Here is a 7,756-nt window from a genome sequence, read left to right on the forward strand (position 1 = left end):
ATAACTTACACTATTGAATCTGTCCAAAATGACTATATATCAATATTAATGCTTTTTGATTGTTATTTTCCAGGTACTTTCATATCACCTGTCTTTCCACAGAGGGCTCATATAAAGTCTTATTTTGTCATTTTCTAAGAAGTTCTAGTGCTGATTCATCTTCTTTAAATCTTCTTTTCAACAGATCTTTGGAATTAAGACAAATGTTACAAATAAGGGATTAAACTAACAATTTATTTTAGTCTTCAGGGTTTTCCTCCTCCCTCCTCCTTGTTGGTTTGGTCTTTTTTGCTGATTCCCTCAGCGTTTGAAGATTACCGAGCTGCACTTGCAAAGGCTTCCGTTGTCTTTTAAATCTTTTCATCTCATCTCATCTGCATTAAAAATTTAAACTTCCAACATTTAATAATGATGAAGAAGATTAATACTGGAGCATAAAGTGTGCAAGGAAATGTGTTTCCATTGTAGCCACTGATGGGCTAATAGTTCTAAAGGATATTTAAGCCATCATTTTTAATCACTGGGTTTTTAGAATATGTTCCTCCTATTTGTCACTTATATCATACTTTTGATGAAAAGAGACTTTCCTGTCATCTCATTCATCCTCACAACAAATCTACAAGACAATTTGTTTTCAATGCTATTTGTGATTAAGCCAACGCTGACAGCTTTGAGCCAAGGCCTCCCACCTGCAGTGAGTCCCATGTGTGAACTGACATTTAAAATTCGACCAGTCCAAAAACTTGCCCAAAAGTTGTTGGCCTGTGGTGTGGGAGAGAGGGCGCCAGACTTTTAAATCCTTTGATCTTCTACTTTCCTATATATACACATAGCCTGGTATTGAAATGCTGATAAGTCTGTGGTAAACTATCCTATTGTGAAAGCCGGAAGGGACAATGGACAAGCAACTGCTAACCCCCACCCCCTGCCCTCTAATGGCTGTTGGAGAAAGAAGGCTGAGTTTTTCCATTGCCAAAACATACAGTATGAGCATCAAGGTTTATAATTTGGTAAGAGAAAATACTTGAAATTTGTCAATTGCTTAGGGACTGCTTTTGTCCCTGCTTAAACCCACTTTTGTTCTGAGTGGTGATCTGTGGGGATGATCCGATTATTTTGATAAGTAAGGCAGGCATCTTTGTCCCTCCAAAAATATTCTGTTGGCAGAAGAACAGGCGAATACACAAAATTAAAATGTTCCCTAGACTAGCACTGAAGAACTACAAAGAGGGATAAGAACCAAAATAAACAAGAGCTTGAAGAAATAATAACCTAAACATTGGGCAATGTGCTGCTGCTGTGAAAGAGGAACTGAGCCTATGAACAGATGAAGGCTTAGAGGATACAGTAGCCAGGAAGCTAGACAAGAAGTGTATGGTATCTCCTAATCAAAAACACAACAACAACAGGAAAGTGGTCTCCTCTCAGATACTATCAAGTCCTGGGCTACCTAGTGACTGAACATTATATAATGCTATAACTGTATGACAGTAGTCACACTGCTGCTCCTCTTCTTTGCTCCTGTTGAGGCTTCCTCCTTTGGGGCAAATGAACAGTGAAAGCTATGAGAGTGAGGCGCCTTTTAGAGTTGGACTAGAAGAAACAAGAAATGAAGAAGTACGACCAGCTTCAGAGAGGCAATGGAATAGGACAGGCTGGAAGGTTAAATCACAATGAAGGTCTCTTACTTTAAAGCACAGTAAAACAATTGTTGTTAGCTTATAACATAACACAAAGGAAAACAGAAACAAGGGGTTGGGGCAGCAGGAACTTGGACTTGGCAATGGGCACTCCACTGAGATGTGCCACACATCAGCAGGTGCCCAAGGATACAAATCCTTGGCACCAGCCTTGGTGCTAGCCAAAGCCTTTCTGCTTCTGTCTTCCACTAGCGCCAGCACTTTCAGTAGGCGTCTTGTCCTGTTCGGACATCACACCTACCTTTATGTTCCTCTCATGGGGCTACTTGAAACACATCACTTCATGGTGCTGCATGGCAGGACCAGCCCTTAGTATTGGTCAGTCTAAGCAATATTGTCTATTCTGGCTGGTGGAAGTTCTCCAAAACCTCAAGAACACCTCTTGGCCATCCTTGCTACCTCAAATTCTGTTTTTAATCAGAAATTCTAGGGACTGAGCCTTAAGTCTTTCTGTGAGAGAGGGGGATATTATTTTGTTTTTGTTTTAAATATCTATTTTGTGCTTTTATCCTGTATTTTATCTTGTGAACTGCCCTGAGATCTTCAGATGAAGGGTGGTTTGTTTGTTTGTTTGTTTGTTGGTTGGTTGGTTAGTAGTAGTAGTAGTAGAATGGAAACCATGTGCTTTAGAACTATAAGCCCTCCCATTCAAATGTGATTGCAATGTTCAAGCTAGGCATATAAGACAGGAGTTGGGATGTATTCCCTTATTGGTAACCTTCCATGGGGTATGTGCAAGCAGTGGCAAGAGGCAAAACTGGGCAGAACACCTGATGACTGATGCCTTTGGACAGTGGCTACATTTCCACCATGCAAAAGTTATGGTGTTTCTGCAAACACACTCCACATTCCTATCTCTCCAGTTGTCACATCTAGGTAAGCATTATTGCAGTTCAAGGAAAGATTTCAGCCAAGCAAGAGCACTCATAGAGGATCCAGAGCAGAGCCTGGGAAGAGACCTGAGGGCCAGTTAGAGTTATCTTAGGAAGAGAGAGAAGGAGGACAGAAATCCCCCACTGAATAAGAGCTTAGTATTTTTATTCCTGGTGTAGATTTAAGTTTGAACACCAGATGCTGACCATAAACTGCCTCAGTTTAATTTTAGGGGGATTGTTTAATTTGAACTTATATGAAATTTTGAATCTCACTTGGGTTCTGTTTCCTAGCTGGTACTTCTATTTCATAATTTATGGAGCATTCGATATTAAATTTAGCCCCCAGGTGCTCAGGAAGGACTACATTTACAGGAAAATGATCATGGTCCAAAATATATATACTCTTGAGTAGCCAAACTAAAACCAATACAAGTTTTCCTGAGGATTACTGCCTTCCATGGAAATATCCAAAAATGAATGTTAACCTTCCAAGAAAAGGGATGGGTAAAAGTGTTATTATATATCCCAAAATGTGATTTAGCTTTTTCAGATTTGGAGCTGAATTATACAATGCAACATTTCATACATTCTTGCAGAACCTCATATCTTTTACATACATTTTTAATATAGTGACACTTCATAATTTTCCTCACAGTGCCATTATTACTTTATGCCTCCATTTCAGAAGAATATCGGACCAGTTATTCAGGAAAGTACATGTAGGTGACAATATTTTATGCTATTAAATGTCATGATCCCAAGTACTCTGGGCAGCAATAAACTATGTTTACGCATAAACTGAAGTTAATGAACATGACAGTAATTGCAACAGGTCTACTGAGAAAAACTTGGTTGAATGCCACCTTCTTTCTATTGAGTAGGTAGCATTCTTTTTCAATGAAGTTTTCTTTTAAATGGTTGTGCTTAGGACTGTAGCTTATACATTGTATAAACACTTTGGGGACAAAATACATGTTGCAAAGAAGACACCTGGCAATCTGCCAACTTTTTTAAAAATCTGAAAAGCAATTGCAAGAAGCTGCTACTATGAGCAGAGAAATGATGCAAGTTAGTGGGACTCCTTAACCCTTCATTTCCTGTTAAAGTTGTTTAGCTCAAGTTGTCTTCACCAACCTATTCCCCCCCCAACCCCCAGAAGCTAGAAGTTATGAGATCACCCTACGTTTTACATGATAAGCAATAAAGCAGTAGGAGAAGGCAAGGGTTAAGCAGCAAAAATGGAAAGGATCAACCAGTCTCCCCCATCAGTATTCTTTATTCTGAATCACAGCCCAAGGCTGTCTTTCAGGTTTTTTTTTTTTTTTTAAAAAAGTCAAAATATTAGACTCTTTGTGTGTCTTCTGTGTAATATCTGTCTTTACCATTATATTCCCTGCTCTCTGTTATAATCTGCAAGGTTGTGCTCTATGTGTAGTGGAAAGTATAGGGTTTGTGTCCTTTCTGTTTCTCAAATAAATGTTGAAAGGGTGCTGCTTCTGTTCTGGCCCAGTTCTCTGTTCTATCACGGATGACTATGCAAGCCTATTATACTCTGGAGGTAGTAAATTCCAGCTAATTAAACATTTATCACAACCCCCGATGTTAAATTAAACCATCTCCTGTGTGCTTTTCTTGACCTGCATATCAAAGAGAGTGCTGATAGGGCTAGTTTCTCACCCCCAAACCAGATTTGACACAATTTTCTGTAGATCATTTGCCATGCACTGAACACAGACCTAGAGGGAGATTGTGGACTTGCAGAAATCATTATATATTATTGCCATTGTTATCATTATTACAGTGGGTTACAGCAATGCAAAATGTAAAAATACAATATTAAAATAAGTTAAAAGAATTACAGTCCTAGTGCCCTTCTTATCAGGAAAGGATGTTCCATGTTACTGAAGGCGCCTCTGTCAATGCCTGTCATTCAGGCTTCCCTGCCCAGGCCAAGAGACATTTGGCAATCAATATTATTATTGTTTTTGTTGTTATAGTATGATATAAGCCATGTGGTCCCCAATTGGCTTACATCATACCTTCATAGCTATAGAAACCTGATCATTTCTAAATCAGATAACTATATGCAATCAAAATCTGTATGGGATAAACAGGCAGGACATTTGAAAGTACAAGCCCCAATCTGCGTGGGGATTGAGTCCTGGGTCATCATGTGTGACAGTGGAGTGGGCATAAGCCTGCTCCACCTGTTATGCCCCCTTCGCCAGCCACTTCTGAGTTGCCACAATGCACACAAGCATGGTTGTACATCAGATGAAATTAATCCGTTCCGCGAGTCTCTTCGTCTAGCAGTATTTTCGTCTTGCGAAGCAAGCCCATTGACGGTTTAGCGGATTAGCGCTATTAGCGGCTTAGCGGCTTTTAGCGGCTTATCAGCTTAGCGGATCAGCTGATAAGCAGCTTAGCGGCTTAGAAAAAGGGGGGGGGAGGAAAAAAAACCCCGCAGGAACTCGCAAGACATTTTCGTCTTGCGAAGCAAGCCCATAGGGAAATTTGTTTTGCGAAGCGCCTCCAAAACGGAAAACCCTTTTGTCTAGCGGGTTTTCCGTCTTGCGAGGCGTTCGTCTTGCGGGGCACCACTGTAATTATTATTATTATTATTATTCCCCAGGGACTCTGGGTTGCTTACAGTATATTTAAAAACAAATCAAAAACATCAAGCATTGAAAACCTCCCAATATTTCAGCTATTTCTATGGAAATTCGCCAAAACCTAGACTTCCGACATGGGTTGCCCTAAGTCCGGATTTTCCAGGACCTGACTGTCATATTCCAGCTATGTGCAGGAAATTCCGGACGTATTGCAACCCTAGCATAAACTGTAAACTGTGAGGGCACATGTCTGGTTTTTAAATTTTTATTTTAAAGTGTGGATGTTTTTAATTTTATAATTTTATAAATACATTTATATTGTATTTATATCGTACTATTTTACTACCTTGTTGTTTTCCACCCTGAGCTCCTTTGGGTGGGGTGGGGGGAGTGCAAGAGAGAAAATCATAAAACAAACAAATTGATAAAAAAGCTAAAAAAACAAAACAAAATTACAGGGACAAGTCCTGTGGCCTTCTATCCATAGGAAAGTTGAGTGACTTTCTTTTCTTCTGTTCCTTCCTGCCTTCCAGGCAGCTAATTCCTTGCGGTGGCAAAGATGTGCTCAGTGAGAGACCGTCCTCTTCTACACCTGTGCTTCCCCGAAACTCTAAAGAGTCCTTAGTTCTCTGAGAAGTTAAGAAAATAATTTTATTGCCTAACAGGAGGGAAGGCTGCCTTAATTTTGTTGTCACTGGGAGTCTAAATGTGTAAGGACAGCTGCTGTGCTCTGGCGACAATGCAATCAGTTAATGCTTTCAGCAGGGAGACATTAGCCTTCTCTGCCTGCTAGGCAAGGGAAAAGAACTTACTCTGGAAACTTTTTAAAGAGGATTTATCTTTTCTTGTGTTTCTTTAAACTGGAGAGAGATAGGAGGACCCCCAAATACGACTGTCTAACACGATCTCTGTAAGGTAGAGACTTATATTAAATTTGAAGAACAATTTTCAAAAAGGGAATAAGGGGTTGAAACAAATTCCTCCAGTTCTGCAATCCCCAGGCACTATGGTCCAAGTCCAGTGCCCCCCCTCCAATTTTCCTTGGTTGTAATGTTTGGCACAACATCAGTTTTCTGTAGTCCCCCTATCATTTCCCACGCTTTCATACAACAAGTTGTGAATGGGGGCGGGGAGAAAGAAAGGTTTTAACAGTAGCTGAGACTGAAGTCAAAGGCTTATTCCTTTTTACCAACTTGCCAGGAAAATGGTTCCCCCAATGGGGGAGGGGTATAGCTCACTGATAGAACACATGCTTATGCAGAAGATTGCAGGCTCAATCCCCAGTATCGATGGAGGATAACCCTGTGGAGACATTTTGAGCCAGTGTAGCTCAGGCGTGGAATATGTCAGGCCAGGAGACTCAAATATGGCCTTTCTATCTGGTCCTTTGAACCCAGTTCTCCATCAAATTCAGCACTGTCCACTCTACATGATGGCTCTGTGAAGCCTCCAGGATTCACACAATATCGCTTAACAACATGAGCAGATGCCTGAAAAATTATTTAGGCGTAATTCATGATATTTTCCAAACTGGAAGAAAATTCATCTCTACCCCTGCCATTTTTAGTATTTGATGCTCTCTTATTGTTACTCTCTTCATGCAGAGTATGATGCATGAATCGAGAACTGGGCTGTGCTTTAGCATTGGCTGATAGACTCTCAATATTTGGAAGGAAAGCGTGGCTGAAAAGGATATTTGATTCAATACCAAATGAATAGACCTAGTACTGCTAAAAACACCCACTCTTATTAATGTTGAACACTGCTGCTGAAGTATAGATTTTAGATCAAAACCTTTCTATGGAGCAAAATAAGCAGGTATCTCACATCTTCTTTTACGTATTACAAATTGTAAGTTCAAGACAGGAACGCACACACAAGTGCAACTGCATTCAATCAAAGAAAGGGAAAGTATTCAGAAAGCTAATGAATTAATAGGTATTCCCAAAAGACAATGTATCTGGAGATAATTGGGTGTGCTATCACCCAAAAGGTGTATTGGGGAGATGAATTAATCCTTAAAAAGCACATGTCAGTTAGAAAAAACTATAATTTAGGAATGCTGACACTTGGGGCACCCGCTGAATAAGAACCTGTCATACTGAATACAAAAGAGAGGAAAGGCACAGAGAAGAAGTACAAAAGAGGGGCTTATGGCTGTCTAAGGACACCTTTCCAAGTTTTGCTGGAGCTGTGGTGACTGCTATAGTTCCGTTCCTTTCCACACCAACAGGTAATCTGAGAAGCTCCAGGAAACTTCAGATGAGGACACGCTGTAGCTCAACAACTAGGAACAGAACATACTGTAAATTAGATTCACTTTGCATTTAAAAATGAACTTTCCTAATTGTTCTTTCCATAACATTACTCTCACAGCTATCCTCCAGAATTCACTGAATTCTCTGAATTTTGCAATGGAAGTCTCCAGTCAAGTAAATATTTTTAAGAGTATACTAAGGTGAAGGGTGCATAAAACAGATAGATTACTGAAAATAACATATGTAAATGCATTATATATGGGGAAATGGCTCGACAAAATGTGTCCATTAGGCAAAATAGCATACAAAAA

The 7,756-nt window shown here is 39.9% G+C and overlaps 1 long non-coding RNA gene across 1 annotated transcript; it reads right to left on the reverse strand.

The window, feature by feature from the left end:
- Positions 1-282: 282 nt before the first annotated feature.
- LOC309334422 lies at positions 283-4,706 on the reverse strand. Its single transcript, XR_014153090.1, has 3 exons — positions 4,615-4,706; positions 4,435-4,515; positions 283-374 (listed from the first exon to the last, which is right to left on the reverse strand). It is a non-coding gene; the product is annotated as an uncharacterized lncRNA (long non-coding RNA).
- Between the last annotated feature and the right edge of the window lie 3,050 nt (positions 4,707-7,756).

Source organism: Podarcis erhardii (assembly GCF_964252035.2).
Source record: "Podarcis erhardii genome assembly, chromosome: 2".
Lineage (NCBI taxonomy): Eukaryota > Metazoa > Chordata > Lepidosauria > Squamata > Lacertidae > Podarcis > Podarcis erhardii.